Raw genomic sequence first — 22,350 nt, 5'->3', positions numbered from 1 at the left:
GATGTTTCCCAGGAAATGCAAATTTTGATTTATCCGTGTTACTTGTGGTAGATGCTTGCTGGAGGATGCCCCTTTGTTACTGTCCTCTGATTAATGAATACTAAATAAGGGTCTCTAATTGCACTAGGCATGGTTGAGGTTCCAGGGACATTTATTTATTTATTTATTTATTTATCTATCTATCTATCTATCTATCTATCTATCTATCTATCTATCTATCACTTAATTACTGAAGTATTGAAGCATCATGCTATGAACATCATACTATGGATAGAATCAATTACAATTAATCATAAAAACAGAAAAGTTCCTTAAAATGCCAGTCAAAAAGGAAAGGTATTTGTCAGGCACCTGAAGCTCAAGAGGGCAATGTCTAATCTCTAATCAAGAGCTGTCTAATCTCAGATGCCTTATAAAAACAAAATAAACAAATCCAGCTTAAAAAAAGTTGAAACCTTAAGTGCCAGGCTGTACTTAAAAAAAAAAAAGTTCTATGCATGTGCTCAGAGAAATGAGTGTGGTGCCATTGCAAAGAGTCAGAAGACGAACTCAAGCTAAATATACTGATATCAGGGAAATCTCTAGGAATTCTTGCCAAATATTCTTTCTCCAGTAGCTGTTGCACACATGAGTTTCCCCACAATAACCTATACACATAATGGATCATGAAACTGCAATTTTGTTTCATTTTTATAAGGTTTATAGTTGAAGGTGTTACATTTATATCAATCTGTTTTATTATATGAAGCATATACCGTGTGAACCATTTTGAGCTTCTTATTGGAAGGAAAAGGTAACTCTTAAATAATCCTTCCAGCAATGAAAAATTGTTATTATTCTGATTTGTTTCTGTTCAGGAGAACAGAAGAGCTTTTTGTTTTGCTAATTAAAACTGACGTTGATCTTTTACCATTTTAAGAGATGCTCTTATCTATACAAACACCTTGTTGTAAAATCTATTTTGAAGGTAGCCCAAGTGGGGGCAGACTGCTATAACAAAGTTTCTTCCGCTGAACCAAAGAACTATCTTGCTTGCAGATTTGCTTCTAGCAGTGGAAAGAAATGTTGGTTTAGATGTTAAAATAAGACCGAAAATATTGGAAAGCGTTTGCCACAAATCACAAACCATGCTGAAAGGAACAGTTTGTCCTTCAGGATTCAGCCAGGGCAGGGAATGTATTGAACAACTATTAATAGTATTACAGGGAAACCTTGGGGTTTATAATGGACTATTTCTAATTTTGGGAAGGAATTAGCATATAACATTTGGTAGAATGATGGTGTCATGTGGGCCATTAAAGGCTCATTAATTTTAAAATTAGTTAAAGGAGCTTTCAAATGACAACTATTCAGGCTTCTTGACAGTAAACAGGAGGTGCTATGATGTTTGTATTCCTGAGATACAGTATTTTCCTTCGAGTTATCCAACCTTTACTCATATACAGTTACTAGAATGTTTTTTCTCTCTCTCCTTTTTTCATAATCAGCATAAATTGCTGAAAGGTAAGTACACTTAATGGAATTTAAAGAAGGTAAATACTTCCAGGGGCTTATATTGATGTATGTATGTTCAAGTACTTCTATATTGCTTTATTAGGAAGTATTCTTGCTTCACTGGGGCTTTGGTAACTGTTTTGAAGCAAACCAGTTACTTAATTTTTTTGAGAATATTTAGAAAATTTTGCTGAGATATATTATCTTAAAATAGGATTTATTCAAAGTTTCCTCCAACATTGCACAAACAACTACCCCCCTCCCCAGAAAAAAACCCTGCAGTTATTGAATTAAAAAGCAGGAAGAATAGACAGGAGTTGAAAGTAACAGAAAGAAGGAAAGAGAGGGAGAGAGGCAGGAAGGATGGGGAAATGAGAGCGAGAAAGACATGAAACAATAAAATTGAGGAATTCAGGGACAGTTCTCCAAAATATTTGGGGATGAGATTATTACGTAACCTACAGGTATAGTTTAATACTATGACCCCCCTTTCCCCCCCACAAAAACATAACTGAGGGACTGTTCCTCCTTCCATTAAAGCTGTGGGGACTAGGATATTCCCTCAGATAAAATTGTCATGTAAAGTATTTTGAAAGATCTGTTTTTATTTACTAGGTAAAGGCTCTTCACAAAATTGTTGCTTAAAAATACATCATTGTTGCCTGTGATAAGGCACTCATGTATTATTCAGAAAAATCCTGATCATATAAATATATCCACTTTTCCATTAGTTTGTCTGGAGGCCTTGTGCCTCTTGGTCTACCTAGTTCAGTCTGTAAAACCTTGCAGTCTGTTGGTCCTAGCTGAGGCCATATTTAATTCTGTGAGTGTCCTCTGAGATATTGCTTCCTGAACAACTTGTTTTGAACTGAATCTTCCAGAGGTTTTCCAGACGTTGTGTGATACAGGTCTTGTTTAAGGATTATTTTATGTATTTGTATGCTTTGTATATCTATCCATCTACACACGCCTGGTGGTTCACGGCATCTTAAAGTCAAAAGCCTCACATAATTCTTATAAAATAAGAACAAAATTCTTATTCTTATGAAATAAGAATACAAATTCTGAGCAATATAAAACCTCCCAACAGTGGGGAACAGCAGCTAAATGTTTAGCATTAACATAAATCCCACAGGGGTTCTGGTAATAAGGTTTGAAATCTATTAAAAGACCTGGGTGAATAAGAAGGTCTTGGTGCCTTAAGGGCATTAATGTAGATGTTAGGCAGGTGTCTCTGGAGAAGGCATTCCCTAGATCAGGCATAGGCAACCTCGGCCCTCCAGATGTTTTGGGACTACAATTCCCATCATCCCTGACAACTAGTCCTGTTAGCTAGGGATCATGGGAGTTGTAGTCCCAAAACATCTGGCGGGCCGAGGTTACCTATGCCTGCCTTAGATGTGTTGCCTCCACTGAAAAGCTCCATTCTCTGCCTCATCACAGTAGGTGTGGGAACCTGGTGAAGTGTCTGATGAATTTTAATGCCCAGGCAGATTTTTTTTTGGTTATTAAATTTATATCTCACCCCTTCCAAGGGATCTCAGGGTGACAAACAATAAAATAGCATAATAAACATGAAAACACTGCCACCACAATTAAATATCCTCTCACCTAAATAATTTAGAGGGACTGTATCCAGCTAAGTCATGCTTGGAGTAGCATTGAAATTAATGGACCTAAGTTAGTCTTGACCCTTAATTGTAATGGGTCTCCTCTAACATTGGATACAACTTAAGGTTACTAGGTGTATATGGCAAAAGATGTTCCTGTAAGTAGACTGGCCCAAGCCATTTTGGGTTTTAAAGCTCAGAACCAGTATTTTGAATTGATTCCAGAAATTGACTAAGAAGCCAGTGCAGGTGATGAAGTTAGGGTGTGATTTTATTGTAGTTATCTATCATTAGCCCAACCTTTTTGACCAACTGAATAGATATGGAACAAAATAACTAAAATTGGGAAACAGGTACAAAGCCCCAAGACAATAGACAGGTTCTAAGCTGCAGCTTCTACCCACCCCCTCAAATTGGAAAAACTATCACAAGTTACTCTGTGGGAAGGATCCTGGTGAAATTTTTTTTTATAGATTAATAGGACGGAAGGGTTGAAAGGGGAAGGTCACACACAAAAAGGAAAGAGAGTTGAAGGCCTGTTCTGTAATTTGCCAAGCTAACTTCTCTCTCTGTCTCTCTCTCTAAATTGTGTGTGTGAGAGAGAGAGAGGGGGGGAGAGGGGGGAGGGAGGGAGGGAGGGAGGGAGGGAGAGAGAGAGAGAGAGAGAGAGAGTGCTAACCACAACCACACTACCAGGGCGAAGTTCTGCTGAGGGGTGGTTATTAATATAATTTATTAAATTTGTATACTACCTTATACCCACAGGTCTTAGGGTGGTTCACAGGATTAAATCACAATATAAAAACACAAAGTGCATAATAAAAACAAAAATAAAAATAACCCAGTAAACACACACACACCCCACTGAAGGACTGGGGAGAACTACAGCTGCTTGAGTTTTTGGACTATTGGTTATGAAGATTGAAAGCAAATATTATTATTGCTGGACTTAATGAACTGAATGATCCAGCAGGCACCTCTTATGTTCTTAAAGCTCTGCTACTGGTGGAAACAAGGTGAATATTAGGAGCTGAGTTAAGGTAAATACTGAAAGTATTGATTAACATTTATAACAGGAGTGGATGGTTATTGACTGTAGAGTATATTTTTCCTTGGTTAGTGTTTTTTTCATCCTTTTTTGCTTTTGGGAGTAGAGGGGACACTTTGACACATTTATTCTGCCTAAAGAATGTGACTGAGCCTTGTAATTGGATAATTCATTTTCAGATCACTTTGCTCACTTTCGCAAGATAGTGCCTCATTTTTAAAACATTTATTGTGTGCTTCTGTGGATATCTCCCCCCATTGCAAATTGCTTCATAAAGAAATTCTGTACTACTTAATGAAATGCCATTCTTATTGCAGTTGTTTAGCTCTGTGTGACTTAGCTTTCTCCAAAATTGCCTTCATTCCTTTTGTTAAGAGAAAGCTGGACCTAAGAATGCCCCCTTTCCATCAGGCCACTTGTCCCTCAAACCTTATTCTTGTACAGTAGTGTCCAGTTCCTTTCTTAAAGATAGTAATACCAGTGAGACTATTATACAGCACAACTCTTTAGTTGGTGCGTAAGTCTGCCTATTTCTAAAGAATCTAGAGAGGTCAGTATCCTGCGCTGTCTTGGTTTTCAAATGAGCTTTCTTAGTGGTTGGGTGGGGGGTAAGGAAGCAGAATGAAATTCCTATATCAATTTTAGGCCATGGGTGGAAAGAGCAATTCAGCTGCCTGTCACATACCGGTATCTCTGCTGCCCCCATTAAAGGGCATAAGTAGAACAAGTGGTTAGTTAATGAAAACTGACAGAACAGATTTAGATTTTTTGCTACATTTTGGCTACTTGCAGGTTTGATTACTGCCTGAAGTCTGGTCTCCTCAGCATTCAGAATGAGGATCCATTCTTTGCTGCCCCTCTCTCAGGTAACTCAATTAATGATGTCAGTATGAAGATATTGTCCTTGTTTACATTTACCACTAAGCCAGACTATGGCTGTTCAAGAACCTGAAGAGGAGATTGTGGCAGCTTTTCTCCTCCCCATTTGTTTTGCTGCTGCACTGCACTGTCCTGAGCTATGTCATGATTTTGACTTGAATGTTATCCAGACCTGAGCTTCTGGTTTAGCTCTCCAGACAAACCACAATCTGCAAGCCGTACGGCAAACATTGGGTTCAAATTGTGGTTTGTCTGGAGGGCGGTAAACCACAGGCCTGGATTTGGGTGGTACACCAGGCCAAGCTGTGGCTTAGCTCAGTGCCTGGAGGGAGGAAAGCAACTGTGATCTCCTCTCCAGGAGCCCACACATTTGCTCCAATGGTTTGGTTTAGCATTCTGTGTAAACTGGGCCCCTGAAACTCTGGTATTGTTGCTAGTATGCATTCAGTTTTATATCTCTGCATAGACTGAGAACCATGGATAACCACTCCGTGATTATCCAGTCTTATCTCTTCATATGGGGACCTCAGAGGGAGAGACATTACAAAAATCGATGTAAACTTGCCTACTTTGATCACTGTGAATGGTCATCTGACAAGTGTCCGCAGACAAACAGAATAACTGTGATGTTCTTTAATGACTGGGATAGTTTCCTGACAGCTAGAAATCTCTCTCCCTATCTTCAGAATGTAACATCCAGTCGTGCTAAGGGAAGAGGCTGAAAAATAGTTTGGCACTAGTTTGGCACTTTAAACTAACAGGAAATAAGAGACCGGGAGGGAGAGCATGAAGCTGGAAATTGATGGAAGCAAACCTCCTGCGCTGCGTTGTGGCAAGTGTTTGCAGGATTAGCTGTCTTTGTTTCCACTGCACTTTGTTTGAGGATTGCAGAGGCACCATGGCCACATTCAGATGTCATGATGAACCACAGTTTAGCATGACAAGAGTGAGCCACAGTGAGCAGTTCCTTTTTCCTTCTATTTCAGTGCAGCCAAAAGGAGGAGATTGGAAGCTTTAGTTTCCTGTTTCCTGTTTCCATTAACCACAGATGAGTGTTTCATCACAACTGAGCTTATAAATGTATTGTGCCCTCTCATCCAAAGAAAATTAAATGCTGTAAAGTTGCTCTTGGACTTGAAGTAGTGGCAAAGGCATTACAGTAGAACAAGGCACATTAGATTGCAACATTTGAATCTTTTTACTACCCTGATCTCTCTTGGGTTCTGATATGAGAGCAGACAGATTTACTTACATATTGTTCCTAAAACCTGTGCTGATCTTATCTCAGTTTTTATTGATAATGATTTTTATATATTTATGTATTTATATATATTTGGGGTTTCACTGTTTTTGTATTTATTTCATTGATAATTTTATTATGTAACCTCTTAGAGAGCTCTCAGATTAAGTGATTTATAACATTTTTCTGAATAAATAAAATAAATTATGTCCTCTACCCTAGAAAGTTGGCAGATGGGTGGTAATACTCCTAGATGAGACAAGAGCAAGGCGATGTTGAAGTGGGAGCAAGATTTAGGACATGATATAGAAAAATGGGAAAAGGTATGGTCGGAAACTATTAATTTCACTGCATGTTACTCAATCAGAGAGAACATAATGAAAATGCATCACAGGTGGTATATGACACCGGAGAGATTGTCTAAAATATATAAAACTAATCAAAACAAATGCTAGAAATGTCAAAAACAGATAGGAACATTCTACCACATATGGTGGACATGCCCTGAGATTGGGAAATACTGGGGCATGTTGCATGAGGAAATAAAGAAAATGCTTGGGATTAATTTTAGTAAGAAATCAGAAATGTATTTGCTAGGAATTCTAAATGAAGAAATACCTAAAGGCAAGACTACAGTCCTATTATATGCAACATCTGCAGCTAGAATCCTACTAGCCAAATATTGGAAAGAAAAACACATTTCCACTAGGGAAGAATGGCTTCGTAAGATGTGTGAATATCTTGAATTAGCTAAATTAATGGACATCATAAGGCACAAACCCAAATCATTAGAGAAAAAAGAATGGGAATGCCTGAATGAATATTTCAGGAAACAAAGGCAAAAACTAAACATCTGGTTGAGTTTAGAATGAAGTAGATTGGAAAGGATTTTAAGGAAATTAAGAAGATTTAATGGAAATATTGAAGGCAATTCAGAAAATAGAGAAGGAAATCATAAAAATGCATCAAGGTAGAGGATTAAAAGCGAGTACTGCTTGGTAGGTGGAAGTCTTTATTTCTTCTATTTCTTTAACTTTTTCTTTCTTTCTTTTTATCTTGATATACGACTTAAAGCAAAAAAATAAGGAAACAATGTAAGTAATAATGTAAAGAACTGTAGCTAAATTGAATAATGTGGTTAATATATTTACAGAATTAATTTTTAGATTCCTGCATTGTAAGCTAATATACATGTTCATTTTCTTTCTTAATGCTTTTTTTTTGCTTGGAATATGAAATGTTGATATTTCATTTTCTTTCTTTCTTTGTATTTGTTGTTTTTCTTTTGTGTGTAATTGTGCAATTTTTTAAGAGGAATAAAGTTTATTTTAAAAAAAGAAAGAAAGTTGGCAGATGGAATAGAAGATAATTCTTCAGTTTTATCATCTGAAAGGTGTTTCCTCAAATATCCCTAGCAAATCTGTTTGACAAACAATTAATAGAGTTCATTTAATTTCTCCGAAACGTTAAAATAATTTGTTGTGTCAAATATACCAGTACTTAGTTGTCTTCATCTGCATATTTACATTAAATTTACTTATTACATTTATATCCCATCCTTCCTCCTGAAGGGAGCCCAGCATACAAAGAATGTTGCTTGGCATATGCTGTCACACACTCTTTTCTTATGTTCTTTCATTTAAACTGGAAATCTTATGTGATTAGTTTTCTAGAAAATAATATAGTAATCTTGCCATCACAGTATTCATCCTTCCGTATTTATTTTTAGTTCTTTCTGCATTGGCATCCTTTTATTAAATGCTTCTTCCTGTTAATAATAATATGTAATGTAGTAAACGTGATGTAAATTGTCTCCAAGAACTATAATGAAAAGTTCAAATACAATAGTGATCAAATAAAATAAAATTAATTATCATGACTCTGTAATTACAGTATGCTTTTATTTCAATTACAGCACACTAAATACTTTTATTAGAAATAAACAGAACTCATCCTGGGTCTTCTCTAATTATTCACCATTGTAGACTTTCTAATATTTTCAGCATATGAGATGTAAATCACTTTCTAACTAACAAACACTTCTCCTGGCTATATATGTTTATAAACTTTCCCCTACTATTGCATTATCATTACTTTTTTAAAAAACACAAACGACCAAGCATCAACATCACAATGGAAAACCAGTGGGGGATTGTATATGTTACAGAAAAACTGAACTGGTGTTGAACTTAGTGTCTATATTAATGTTATTTCTTGAGCTTGTGTTCTACTATTATTATGGAAGATTTGATCAGTTGGTTCATGTACACGTATATGTTACTTGATTTTTTGCAGCTTGAATGTTTTCTGCTTGAGATGATGTAAGGTAATAGAAGATTTCTGTCTGTGCTATTTGGTCTGATGGCTAATTTATGCAGGAAGTCTACACTTGATGTTGCAGTTATCAAAGAATCAACATGTCTGTATTTGTATAGCCAGTTTGGTGTAGTGGTTAAGAGCGGCAGACTCGTAATCTGGGGAACCGGGTTCGTGTCTGCACTCCTCCACATGCAGCTGCTGGGTGACCTTGGGCTAGTCACACTTCTCTGAAGTCTCTCAGCCCCACTCACCTCACAGAGTGTTTGTTGTGGGGGAGGAAGGGAAAGGAGAATGTTAGCCGCTTTGAGACTCCTTAGGGTAGTGAAAAGCGGGATATCAAATCCAAACTCTTCTTCTTCTTCTTCTATAGTGTGCCCTCTTTTTAGCGATTAACATATCTGTTGGATTATGGATCATCCTGTTTACATTTTGAAATTCAAAATAATTTCAAAGAGGGATAGTGATGGCAATGGGTAGTAGTTCCTTTTTAGGGTTTTTCGAGGTGTATGTTTGGTGAAACTGAGTGTTTCTTTTTTCATTTCTGTTGCTTCCCAAATTTGGGATCTGTGATCACCTTGTGTGTGGCACTCCAGGACACTAGCCTGGAAGCTGAACGCCATTTTAATTTCACAAGAAGCTGCTGTAGGGGAGGGGGAATGGCAATCTGAGTCAAAAACCTAGATCAGAAAGAGGGGGCATTGATTCTTCCCCTTATCACAATTTTCAATGCACAATATGTTTGAACCACTCCTGGAGCCGTGGGTAGATTATCCAGTTTGACGGGGTTAGATAGCAACACCCCACCACCAATTGCCCTTCAGTGGGTCTTAATTTCCTATGCTGTTTCATCATTTCTGATCCAGAGTTGCCTCCCATCCTGGCAGAGTTGTTGCACTGCCAAATGTCTCATTGCCATTTTTTGGAATTAGTGGTGTCTCCCATGGCATCCCCTCCTCAAGGTTCTTTTGCCCCTGGGCATATGGTCTGGGAACTGCCACACCTATGTCCACAGTATGATGTTCTTTCTCAGAAGTGGGAATTGCCTGCTAGCCACATGTGAGAGCAGCATGTCTCCACAGCTGAGCACCATTGTACTGCTTGCAGGCCAACACCCTCCCACCTTAACTGACAATTCCAAGGGAGGATATGGTGCAAAGAAGCAGCCTGGGTCTTGAGTTGGCAGATGAAGCATAGGTTCAAAGCTCCACAATGCCTTATGCCCCAAATCAGGCAGGACCAGAACTAGGTGGAGAGTCTTTCCAATCTGAGGTGGGTCTGAACAAGTTTAATTTGAATCTGCCCCTCTTACAATTGCAAATGGGAGAAGTAACCCAATTTAGGATGCCTTCCTTTACAGAAGTAGAATTATTAAATTCATTTAAAATAGAAATAGTGAAATGCTGGGTGGCCTTGGCATGACCACAGTAAAATAAGCTGTGAAATGAGTCTCTGTGAACTCTTTCTAAGCCTTCAACCAAGATTTTCCGTTTTGTAAGTGAAAGTCAATTGGAACTGCAAACATACTTCCCTTCTCTCTCTCAGGCTTGTTATCTATTGGTTGCTTAGCAACCATGCTTTTGCATACATACAAGCCATTAACTACTTTTATATTGCCTCTTTGCTTTGTGATTTTAAGCAAGAAAACTGATAGAACATCTGAAGACTGAATATATCTATGCTTATCAATAGTCAAATGGATTAAAATGACTTCACAGATAAATATGCATAATTTATTTGCATGAGAAGTATAGCAGAGTGCTAATATGTATTCAGTGTCTGAAATAAGAACAAGGTTCAATTATGAAATTATACTGAACCACTTTACATGTTGCTAATTTGACTTCGAGATCCTAATTTGACTATTAGTTCAATAGTCAATTGTTATTTGGAGCAGTGATTAAAAATAACAGGCAGAATCCAGAGGGCATGTGCATGGTGTTCTTTGAATGTAGTAGGACTTTTCTGACCCCCTTTCCTGTTGCAGCTCCTTGCATCCTCTCTCCCAAATTGCTACTTGTGAAAGTTGCAGACTTTCTGGAACAGTGTCTGAAGCGGAGTATGGGATGCAGGCAGTGGTAGTGGGGAATGACCCTTCATGCTCATATGGATCTCTTTTCCACTTGCTTGGATCCTGGCTAAATAGAGTCTCTCCCTGCCTCAATTTTTGGGTGGATTTCCACTAAAATTAATAATTATGTACTGCTATTAAATATATGGAAGATTAAAAACAATTGGGATGTTTCATTATATCAAATGCATTTCTGTAGACTTGTTCAGAATGCACTGGGCTTGTGCACTTACACCTCCTTCATACATAAGAGAAAATTGAAAGTTTCTGCTTACACTTTTCAATTTGTGTCCCACCCTCCACTCTGCTCAGCTCCCTTCTGATGCTGTGCTCTCCAAAAATTAAAAAATATCAGTCTCCACCTTTCCTGAACTTTGGCCCTGTCATGCACACAACCATTTTTTAAATACAGCCACAGCCCATTTAGCATTATTTCACACTAGAGCAGCAGAGTTATATTCTGCACAAAAATGCTCAGAAAATACTACCTCCTCATCTTTTTATATTTATGGGTTTCTTTATTAAATATTCAGAAGGAAATTACAAAGTTAAAGAATAAAGAATTTTTGTGTAAATATGTTTGCGTTCGAAACATCTGAACTTTAGATGTTCAGGCTTGTTCACATTCTCGATTTCTCTATCCTTTAATACAATATGCTTGATGGGCAGCTGAATGTATGAACTGAAAAGCAATTCTACAACAGTGTACTTCAGCATTCTTGTTTAATCAGGCTAGAAGTACAAATGTTGGCTTCTCTGTGATATGTAGAGTTGACCTTGCCTCATTTCAGCGTGAAGTGTTTTCTCTTATTATTGTAAGCAGTGTGTACTCAAGAACTGTGTAGAGACTACAGATAAGTTAAATATAATTTTGCAAGAGCACTGGGGGGAGAGAGAGAAAGAAAATCAAAATTATAGTATGGTAGAAATAATAATTAAATCTTCATTCAAAACCTGCTCTTTCCTACTTGGAAGCTTTGAGAGTTTGCAAATGTTGCCTCTAGTCGTTCTCACCTGTGATTGATGGAGAATGCTGTGTTTGGCATTGCACATTCAGCATAGTGAAGAACAGCCTAAAGGCAATGAGGTCTATGCGAACTGGAGGGAATTTTTTCCTGTAATCTTGTCTAACTTCATTGTTGACACCTGAGAAAATATCTTATCCAAGCTTCCACGTTTTAGTCAATGCAGATTTGGAAACTGTCAGTTGACATTTTAATTACAGTATGAGTTCCCCCCCCCTTTTTTTTGCTTGTTTGCTAGTCGAGAAGAGAGCTTTTCCTGCCTTTGAGAATGGCTATGCTTACTGAATAATTATTTTGCTTTTTAGTATGCTGATACAGTGGTTTAGGTAGTGTAGTTTTGAATACTGGTGTGAGTTGGATTAGGCTTGTCCAATGATCCTGCTGAAACATAAGTTATAGATCAAGAAGAAGACAGATACAGAGCTTCTACTACTTTGGAAATACTTAGAAGTATTGGCAAATTCATTTAAAGGGATCAAAGGAACTGGATGGAAAGATAAAGTTTATCTTTATATAAGGAAATAGTGAAAGAATAGAAATCTCTTAGGTTGTATCCAATGAAGTAATCCTGTTAGCGCAAGGATGCCCACCTGTGCAGGGGAAATTCTCATCTCTCCATGTGCCTACATGCCCCCAATTTATTTTGGAGGTTCCCACAGCCCTCTGGAGCAGATTTGGGGGGCACACAGAGAGAGGAGAGGGAGAGGAAGTCCCATTTTGCAGGCAGAAGTCATTGTGCTAATGGTACATCTTTTATACAACCATAACATTTTAACTTTGACTCGTTTCCAAATTAGACACTTTCAGTATTTCAGTACAGTAACTATAGTATACTATGGGGCTGATCCAGAAATACTGTGTCTTGTCAATAGTTGTTTATTTATTCAAAGTGTTTTTACCATGCTCTTTACCCAAAAGGAATTCCAGAAATCTGTAGTAGGACAGTCCCTGCCCTTAGACTTCAATTATTAAAAAGTGTGATAGAAAATAAAAGACATGGAGAGGACGAGGTGGAAAGAAAAAGGCAAACCTGGGCAACTTTCTTAAAGTTTGAGTTCTTACAGTAGCAATCTGGGATGGAAATAGCTAAAAAAGAATGCCTGTCACTGTGTGACAGCTGAGGAAGGCCAAAGACTCAGGAGAGGCAATGGAATAGCTCTGCATCTTTTCCCTGTCCTCAGCAACCCACTGGCACATGTCCTGTCAAAATTTTCACTGTATTTCTATCACTTACATACATACTGCAAACTGCTTTCCTAAATTCCTTTGATTTAAAAAGTGACTTAGCATATAAGTATCAAAAGGGTGCTATTGGAGAGACTACAGCTCAGTAGTGTATGAGACTGCTGCCAGTTGGAGGAGATAATTCTAGGTTAGATGAACAGAGTCTGACCTGGTGTAAGGCGGGTTCCTATCTTCCTATATTTCTTGGGGTAGAGGACATGGGATAAATTTAAGAAGGTGTAAGTTACTTGACGAGGCAGTTTGGAGAATGGAATATACTTTGTTTAGCCTAGCATTATACGGTAAAAATATTAAAGCAACCAAGAGAAAGATATCACTTAGAAACCTGGAGATTGTAGGACACCTTCCTGAATGAAGAGATTAACCTATTTTATGTTTACAAGACAATGTGCTAAGTTGGCTAGGGCTAGTCAATGACCTTCATGGTTGAGCAGTGATGTTCCGTGCTCCATCTATTCACCTGGCACCTAAAGATATGTAATATGTGTTCGGCTAATTAACATTTTATGGCTTTTTAATATGTACGAGGGGGGTTATTAGTTTGTTTTTTGCTTTTGTTTTATTGTGTCTTTTGTATTCTCATTTTGTTTTTTTCTGTTGTGAACCACCCTGAGATCTTTGGATGAAGGGCGGTATACGAATTGCATTTAAAATAATAATAATAATAATAATAATAATAATAATAATAATAATAATAATAATAGTGATCTATTACATCCCACTGTCTTGCAAAATGTTTAGATAAAATGCTTCTGAACTTCAAATCTGACACTGAGATGGTGCTAAATTGCGTGATTGCTGCAGGTATGGTTATCGCAAAACTTTGGATGGATGGTAGGCTACTCAGTATTAATATATGACTGCAGGATGAAAACTTGTAAAACAATCTTTAGAACAGCTGGGATTTTTCATTTGGCCAAACTTAATTTGCATTAGTCTGAGAGAATAGTGTTCAGAAAGGAAATTTAAGTATGCCTTATCAGTTAAAGTCTGTAGTATTTTAAAATTACATGTTCAAAGTGTTACTTCTGAATGATAAATTATTTTGCTTATTTTCTATAGGCAGTGCAAGCTTTAAACATGCAGTAGCTATTAAGTTATTAATAGTCATTAGTATCTATATAGTTATTCATAAGTATGCGTGGAATCCAACTATCTTTGGGCTCATAGAATCACTTTTGAGCTAGTGGAGGAATCTGCTAATGGAAGAGGTGCCCCCGCTCAAATCAGCTCCAAGACTTGGCGAACCCTCCAGAACAGGTCTTTTGGCCTTACATAGCCTTTCTTAAAAATTGTCTCCACAAGTGGCTCAATTGTAGCATGGAACAAAATTTTACACAGTGCATTCCTATCAGGATTCTAGCATTAAACGTTATGGCTTAGAACTTAAATTGTTCTTCCATTTGTTGTGTGTGTGTGTGTGTGTGTGTGTGTGAGAGAGAGAGAGAGAGAGAGAGAGAGAGAGAGAGAGAGAGAGACAGACAGACAGACAGACAGACAGACAGACTTCCACCAGCAACTCCCTTCACTTTGAGCTCCTTTACCCTACCTCTCATCATTCTCAAGAGTCCAGCCTAGAAACAGTTTTTGGGTGGGCACAGAATGCTTACAGGGATGCAGGAAAGTCTTGGACCATGAACTGTGTTCTGTAGACTGAAGAAAAGCTAGGATAGAATTCATTTTAAAACTTCTATAAGGTGTTGGTGAAAATGATAGGTCAAAATCTTGAAGACGGTCAACTTACCTATGTTAATCAGGGAGAGATTCTAAAAGTGTGGCATTTGAAAACAAATTTCCTACTTTTTCCTCTAATGACCTTGTACTTTATTTCAGTAATTATGAGATGAAGCATTATGCAAGGAGGCATACTAGATGATAAAGAGAATGAAACCTTGACAGGAATCCTTGACCCTGAAAAGGATGTAGAAAAAAATACACAGTTATACAAAACCCAGCTAGAATATGTTTTGAACTATGGAACAACAGAACCTATAAACAAAAGCATATTTATTTACCAGCTTAGAAAAGAATTCCCATTTGTATGGAGATGGTATGTACAGTGAGGGGGGGGGAAGTATTTGATCCCCTGCTAAATTTACCCGTTTGCCCTCTAACAAAGAAATGACCAGTCCATAATTTTAATGGTAGGTTTATTGTAGCTGTGAGAGACAGAATAACAACAGGAAAACCCCCGGAAACCCAGAAGACAAAAGTCAGAGATTGATGTGTGTCAGGAAACCCTCCTCCCCGCAATCGGTGGGATCGCATGAGCGTTTGCAGTATAGGGAACCCCCCGTGCATTTTACTAGCTCGTCCTCCCCCTCCTCTGCCGGAAGCTTCCCTTCCTCCGGTGGGGAGGGGGAGTCGGAAGCAGGAAGGCGGTGCAGGGGCTCGGACAGGATCGCAGAGCCTCAGCACCGCGAGATTAGCAGAGAACAGGGTCAGGTTCCCACGCTCCGAAGGGGAAGACAGGAAGGACGTGGAAGGGGCAGGCGGGGGTTCAGGATCCCACGCCTTTTTTGCTGGAAAAAGAACCGGAAAGGGTCATTCCTGGACTCTGACGAGTGAGGAGATGGACGTTGAACTTTTGGCTCCACTGTAAATAGTTTGCACAATAAGAACTTAGCTTAGAAGTTCTGAGTTTGGCTGATTCTTCATGAGCAACCACTAAACGTCCTTACAATGTGCATTATAATGAGTGAAATAAGTATTTGGTCCCCTATCAACCAGCCAGATATCAGGCTACCTGGTATCTTCACTGTATGTAACGAGCTGAGATTAGAAGCACCTGCTATAAGGGAGAGGTCTTACCTGTAATCCCAGCTCACTACAGTACCTCTACAAAATACACCTGTTGACAGAAGCAATCAATCCAGCAGATTGCAAAGTAGCCACCATGATCAAGACCAAAGAGCTGTCCAGGATGTCAGGGACAAGATTGTAGACCTGCACGAGGCTGGACTGGGCTACAAGACTATTGCCAAGCAGCTTGTTGAGAAGGTGACAACAGTTGGTGCAATAATTCGCAAATGGAAGAAACACAAAATAACTGTCAACTTCCCTCGGTCTGGGGCTCCATGCAAGATCTCATCTTGTGGAGTTGCAATGATCAGGAGAACGGTGATGAAGCAGCCCAGAACTACACAGGGGGAACTTTTCAATGATCTCAGGGCAGCTGGGACCATAGTCACCATGAAAACAGTTGGTAACACTACGCCGTGAAGGACCGAGATCTTGCAGAGCCCACAAGGTCCCCTTGCTCAAGTCAGCATATGTCTGCAGTTTGCCAATGCACATCTGAATGACCCAGAGGAGAAGGGGTGAAAGTGTTGTGGTCAGATGAGACCAAAATTGAGCTCTTTGGCATCAACTCAACTCACCATGTTTGGAGGGTGGGGAATGCTGCCTACGACCCCAAGAACACCATCCCCACCGTCAAAAATGGAGGGGGACATATTATGCTTTGGGGGGGGGACAGGACACCTTCACCGCATCAAAGGGACGATGGACGGGACCATGTATCGTCAAATCTTGGGTGAGCACCTGCTTCCCTCAGCCAGGGCATTGAAAATGGGTCAAGGATGGGTATTCCAGCATGACAATGACCCAAAACACACGGCCAAGGCAACAAAGGAGTGGCTCAGGAAGAAGCACATTAAGGTCCTGGAGTGGCCTAGCTAGTCTCCAGACCTTAATCCCATCGAAAATCTGTGGAGGGAGCTGAAGGTTAGAGTAGCTACACATCAGCCTTGAAATTTTACTGACTTGGAGAGGATCTGCGAAGAGGAGTGGGACAAAATACGTCCTGAGATGTGTGCAAACCTGGTGGCCACCTTCCAAAAACGTCTGAACTCTGTAATTGCCAACAAGGGTTTTGCCACCAAGTACTAAGTCATCTTTTGCAAAGGGATCAAATACTTGTTTCACTCATTATAATGCACATCAGTCTCTGACTTTTGTCTTCTGGGTTTCTGGGGTTTTTTCTGTTGTGATTGTGTTTCTCACAGCTACAATAAACCTACCATTAAAATTATGGACTGGTCATTTCTTCATCAGAGAGCAAACGGGCAAATTTAGCAGGGGAACAAATACTCCCCCCCCCAGCTGAATGTCTTAAATTTTTGCATATCAACCATTTTTTTAAAAAAAGCTCTTACCCAGGGGTCGGCAAGGTTTATCTTGCCTGGGCCGGATCGGTCCTGTGGAGATCCCTCTGTGGGCCAGATCGTGTGTGTGTGCGAGTTTGCGCGCATGCGATTTTCGACGTCTGCGCAGATGTGATTTCTGGCGCTGTGGAAACGAGTCCCTGCGCCAGTTTAGCGCAGCACACGAGCGGGCAACTCAGTTCGTGGGCTGGTCAAACGACCACTGCGGGCCACTTCCATTGAACTGAGCAAATAGTCTTACAATGATTTTCATCTGTTAAACATGCATAAGATACACACTAGATCAATAGACACAATAGAGCATGGATGATAAACCTTTTTCAGCTCAAGGGCCATATTCCCTAATGGGCAAGACAATGTCCAGCAGATCCAAACTCTCTCTTGATACACTCCTGGAATGCCCACCCCCTATCAGAGCACCAGTGGCAGATGGGCAAGGTCATTTCTGTACTTTCTGGGAATGGGCTTCTAAGAGTTGATCTCCCTCTATGTCCATGGAGTAATACTCTATTGTCCCTTCATCACCCAGGAACCACAGAATTGTGTCCCAAGGGTATAGGGCTAAATACCATTTCAAGGGAATAAGCGGCATTGAACACTCAAGGATTGACTTATAAGCAAATGTGTATAGGATTGAACTGTTAGGAAATTGTCCTGAAACACCATACTCCTTAGACGGGGAATTTTAGCTTTCTTTTCACTAGTATCTGGTCCTCAAAGTTGAATATATATATTTTTAAGCATTTCTGCAACATACAGTAAACACAGAGGGGCTAATTCCCACACCAGCACCTGCAGATTGTTGGGAAAATAATATTAGAAATATTTGGCTTTGACAGCTTGCAAATTGGACAACCAGCTAGGTGGTTTGGCTGTGCTGTTTCCTTATGGACTGAGAAATTGCCACCTGAATGTTTATGAAGATTAAAGTATCCAAGCCACAGTACTTTTTATGAGAGAAAATGTCTTCTTTTGTGCTCAGGCAGAAGATGACTGGCAATTTACCTTGTAGGGTGTTATATTTTGGCACGCTTACCTAGAAGAAAATATTGTGAACAGATCATGTCAAAAAGCCTAGACATTTTCATTTGACAACATACATAAAATATATATAAAAAATTGAAATAAGAGAAATAATACTTCATATATTTTTCAAAGGACCATTGTCCCTTTCCCCTCCATTCTACAAATTAAATACTGTAGAATTAAACATAAATTATATTATTGTAGCAACAAGATTTTTGCAAATATAGGAAAGGACAAGTTACCACGCAAACATTGAGAACAATATAAATAAAAGTAATTGTTTTCTCTTTCCCCTGTGATTATAGGCCAGATAATATAAAAACTTCATTATATATAATATTATAAAATAAACTTGAACATTTTTTGAGTTTAATCATATTTTTGCACTACTGTAAATATAGATTTCTGACATAGAATTGAGCTTTGAGTTACCTCATCAGCAACAAAATTATCAGAGCTCGGTGAGCTTTTAATTCACATCCAGTTTTTCATACTGGCTTTCACTGTGTATTTGAGGCTAAAGGTAAAAAGCTTTGTTTAATTTTTGGTTATATCTCTCATCCCCAGTTAAGAGATGCTGTTTGCTTCAGAAATAGAAATGATGATACAAATATAATCCCATCAGGTTTCAAAGCAGAATCCCATCTGTGTGCAATCATCTAATCTCTATGGAGAGAAAAAGTGGATTGTGGACATTTCCATAAAATTTTAATGTGTGCTGTTTTCCCATTGATGCATTTTCTGCAATCATTCTGTTGTAAGTATTGCAATGAAATAAATTGTTGGAGATATATGTCCAGGACCTAAGGAGTACACATATTTGTGACAAGAATTATAAATTGTGTTTCTGCACACTTTTAAAACATTAGAAATAGTCATGTAACCTTTTGGATTGAGATAAATTAGCCTGTCTCCTTGGAGAGGAGATATAGCTATAGTTTGAGTCCAGCTCCCATCAGTCACAACCAGCATAGCCAGTAGTCAGGGGTTGTAGTTCTACAATGTTTGGGAGACACCACATTGGTTACCCATGAGATGAGGATGTTCAGTAGATGAAGTTTGAACAGAAAACAAGATTCTGCTACAGACAGTTGACTCTTTTACTTCATCTACTAATTTTAGAATGAGGGAATAAGAGGTCTGTTCATATATTTTCTGGTAGCTGTCCTACACTACCCATGCGGTTGCATCAGAGGGAGAGGAGAGACAGTGGGTTGTCTCCAACACAGCACATTCCATCAGCACAAGAATTTCTGCATGTGTAACAGAATGTTCTCACGCTCTCCTTGCCCCCCTTCCTCCTAAATCTATTCTAGGGGTTCCCTCAATCCTATGGAGCAGATTTGGGGAGAGCAGGTGGAAGAAGGGGGGAATCCTGTTGTGTAAGCAGAAATGCTTGTGTCTATGGGACATGCCAGTTGAATACCACCCAGTGGACCCCTTTCTATTGGCTTAACTGGGACCATCTAACTGGGGGTGAAAACATACTAGCCTCATCACTAGAGAAATGGTATGTGGTCTAGCTCATCTCTGAAGTTGTTAAAGGATCTGAGGTTTTTGATGATATTCCATGTATCAAAGAATAATGAAATAATATAATGTGGATCTTCCCTCATGGGATAATCAGACCCAAGTATTTTCCTCTTCAGACATAGAGGAATCTGACTCAGAAATAATCTGGTAAATAGGAATAGTGTCTGTCTTGGGGAAAGGATATTGTCCTGTGGTAGTGTTTTCTCATTCATAGATTTCACTGCAGGAGAAAACACTAAGCAGGAAAACAAACTATGTAGTTCCAAGACTGAAAATATATCTGTGACACTCCCATAAATACTCATCCATCCCAGAGTCAACATCATAAGGTAAATTTCTGTGAAAAAGAAGATTTTGTGTCACATTTTCTGGATCCTGAGCAATTGGAGCATGGTATCCTTAGGTGGAGGGAGCAATGTTAAAATGGCAGAATATAGGAGCTGTATCTGAGGGACGATGGTGGATATGACACAGATGGTATTTTAGTCCTCTTAGTATGCCAAAGGGTTGGGTGGGAGTTCCAAATTTAATGTCTAGCAATATGGAATAGCAGCCTCCAAAGTAATCGTACACTGGTGCTCAATCAGGGTTTTCTTACAATAAAGTTTATTCATGAGTACACTGGGAGAATACCAAATTCAAGCTGTTGGAACGAAAACAGGAACAACTGCATATCTCTGAGGAGATATGAAATGGCAGCTTCAGGGAGACCATGTGGTTACACCAAAGAAGTCTTGGTTCACCGGGAGGGTCGGGAGAGACTTAGACAAGCCCTTGTTTATCCCCTGTTCTATCTAGAAAAGTTTACTATAAGAGACTTCAGATGAGCTCAAAGGTAGAGGAGGAGTAATTGACAATGAGTAAAAGCACCTAATGCAAAAAAGCATCAAATGTCAATCACTACAAGGGCAGAGAATAATTGGGAGTCTAGGGTGAAACTCTCCAAGGAAGCAGCCTTTTCTTTCTTGGATACAAATCTACTTATCATACCAAACAACACTCCAGTTATTTGAAGGGGCCCTGTAGATAACCTAGAGAAGATATTATCTTATGGTTCAGTAAGTGGTTAAGAAACAGGAAGTAAAGGGTAGAAATAAATGGTCAGCTCTCCCAAAGGTGGGATGTAGAAAGTGAAGACCCTCAAGAATTGGTATTTGGACCTGTGCTTTTTAGCTTGTTCACTCATTATTTAGAATTAGGGGTGAGCAGTGAGGTGGCAAAGTTTGCTGATGAAACCAAATTGTTCACATAGGGATTGCGAAAGGAGCTATACAAAGTGGATGAATGGACAATAAAATAGCAAATGCAATTCAGTGTAAGCAAATGGAGCAAAAAATCTCACATATACGGTACATTCCTGGTTAGAAATGGCAGTGACTGACCAGGAATAATACTTTGGGTTGTAATGGATAGCTCAATGAAGAATTTGAACCAGTATGGGGCAGCTATGAAAAATGTAAATTGCATGCTAGAGATCAATAGGAAAGGAATTGGAACAACTCCTGCATGAGGAACGATTACAAAATCTGGGGTGTTTTAAGTTTAGAAAAAAAGGTAAGGAAGGCATGATAGAGCTGTGCATGATTTGAAGAAAGGGTAGAGAGATCTTTTCTCCCTTTCTCATAATAGTTGAACGTGGACTATCTAATGAAGCTGAATGCTGGAAGATTTAGGACAAAAGAACACAGCACATAGTTAAACTATGGAATTCACTCTCACAAGATGTCGTGATGGCCACCAACTTGGACAGCTTTAGAAGAGGACTGAACAGGAGAAGGCAGCTCTCAGTAGTATACGTCTGAATACCTGCTGGGAATAGTGAGTAATGTTGCACTCAGGTCCTGCTTGCAGGCTTTCCTGGATGCTGGACTAGCAGTTTTGTTTATGTTCTTAAGTAGGATTCCCCTACTCTTAAAAGTTATTTATTTGGGGTTATTGTCACTAAAGCAGTGGTGTAGTTCGGCGGGTGGGAGAAGATAGACCAGGATCTACTAGAAGCTCTCTGAGTGATTTATAGCCGAATTATTATATATATAATTTTTAGTTTATTGGAAGCTGTCCAGAGTAGCTGGGGGAACCCAGTCAGATGGGCAGCATGACAATATATGTGTATGCGCTGCACATGTGCCGCATATATTTACACCAATTGGCAGAAAACACTATGGGCAACACAACGCAGAGTATTAACCACTATACGATCATGGCCGCACTATGGACAACACTTCAAGAAGGGTGTCTCCATCAGCTCTTAGGAAGCGATCTTTCTGATATGGGAGGAGGTGATCCTTAAAGTATCCTGGAGCCAAGTCATTCAAGAGCATAAAGGTAATTACTAACACTTTGTAATGTGCGCAGAAACAAATTTGCAACCAATGCAGTTGTTGCTGGATAAGTGTAAAATCACCCCATAGGCACCCGTAACAACCTTGCTGCTGTTTTCTGGACCAAACTGATCTTCCAAATATTCTTCAAAGGTAATTCCATGTAGAGTGCACTGCAATAATCCAATTTTGAAAGATTTTCAGTGGCTTTTACCATAGCCAGGCTGGTCTATTTTTAAGTTTTGGAAGTACTTCTGAGGTTTGTATCATCAGCAGGTTCTAATCTCCAAGCGCTTTTTCTCCTTACCTTCTTCGGATGTTTTGCAAAAATTCTGAGTCACTCATCAGTCCTGAACTTGCACTGGATTTAGCTTTT

General features: G+C 39.1%; 1 protein-coding gene and 1 long non-coding RNA gene across 2 annotated transcripts in view; both read left to right on the top strand.

Moving 5' to 3' along the window:
- Positions 1–4,991, top strand: part of LOC117044288 — a 38,186-nt gene extending 33,195 nt beyond the window's left edge. The window contains exon 3 of the long non-coding RNA XR_004426284.1: positions 4,945–4,991. This is a non-coding gene — a long non-coding RNA (uncharacterized LOC117044288). The remainder of the gene's footprint in view (positions 1–4,944) is intronic.
- The window catches only part of AVEN (apoptosis and caspase activation inhibitor), a 103,789-nt gene that overhangs the window by 63,978 nt on the left and 17,461 nt on the right, over positions 1–22,350 (top strand). The gene's annotated exons all lie outside the window — the stretch shown is intronic.

This window comes from Lacerta agilis, chromosome 1, assembly GCF_009819535.1.
Source record: "Lacerta agilis isolate rLacAgi1 chromosome 1, rLacAgi1.pri, whole genome shotgun sequence".
Lineage (NCBI taxonomy): Eukaryota > Metazoa > Chordata > Lepidosauria > Squamata > Lacertidae > Lacerta > Lacerta agilis.
This window is presented reverse-complemented; position numbering and strand designations above follow the sequence as displayed.